The sequence below is a fragment of the Salvelinus alpinus genome, chromosome 19, assembly GCF_045679555.1.
Source record: "Salvelinus alpinus chromosome 19, SLU_Salpinus.1, whole genome shotgun sequence".
NCBI classification, from domain to species: domain Eukaryota; kingdom Metazoa; phylum Chordata; class Actinopteri; order Salmoniformes; family Salmonidae; genus Salvelinus; species Salvelinus alpinus.
The window spans coordinates 36,090,026-36,090,778 of record NC_092104.1 but is presented as its reverse complement, the minus strand read 5'-3'; positions in this window follow the sequence as shown (position 1 = coordinate 36,090,778).

Genomic DNA, 753 nt, shown 5'->3' with positions numbered 1-753 from the left:
CAGTTTTAATGAATAGGATCATTTGAAAGTGTATAGTATTTTGTAGTAATGCTGGCACCAAATCGTATTTTCTACGTCTCACCATACTACATTTATTATCAATTTCGTATAGCCGGCATATCATGCATGAAAGTAGAAATCTTACAAGGTTAATAGACGTTTAGAATATCCTCTACAGCTCTTTTGTTGCTGTAATATGGTTCAAGCCTGTTGCATTCATTCCTGTAAAGGTGGCTCCAACCTGTGGTATACTATTTACTGTATATCTCTTTCTCTTATAACATGTTCTCCAAGCAATAAAACATTATTTCTGTCCTTACAACAATATGATAAGACATTATCAGAAAAGACACCAATAATTTAGGCCACTCCACTCTAGATACTGTATTTTGAAACTAGGATCTCATTTTGGTGCATCGTGTGTGTGATAAAGTTCACAGTACATACTGTAAAGGCCTTTGAGCCTTCAACTGGCTGGTCAGTCAGACTGCAACCCTGCACCACCTTGTGGTCACATTGGTAGAGCTGAACCTTATTACACCAATGTTATTGAGTCAAACCTTTTGTATAGAATAGCTTCTCTCTCTGTGTGTACTGTATGCAACTATGCTATCATTCCACAGAGGAAATGAGCCATTGGCCATTCACAGTTTTGCACTGGGCTTTACTGATATCATATCTACTCAATTATAAGTTATTCTTTATCTGAATCATTCCTCATTTGAACATAACAAAGAAAATGGTTAATCAATG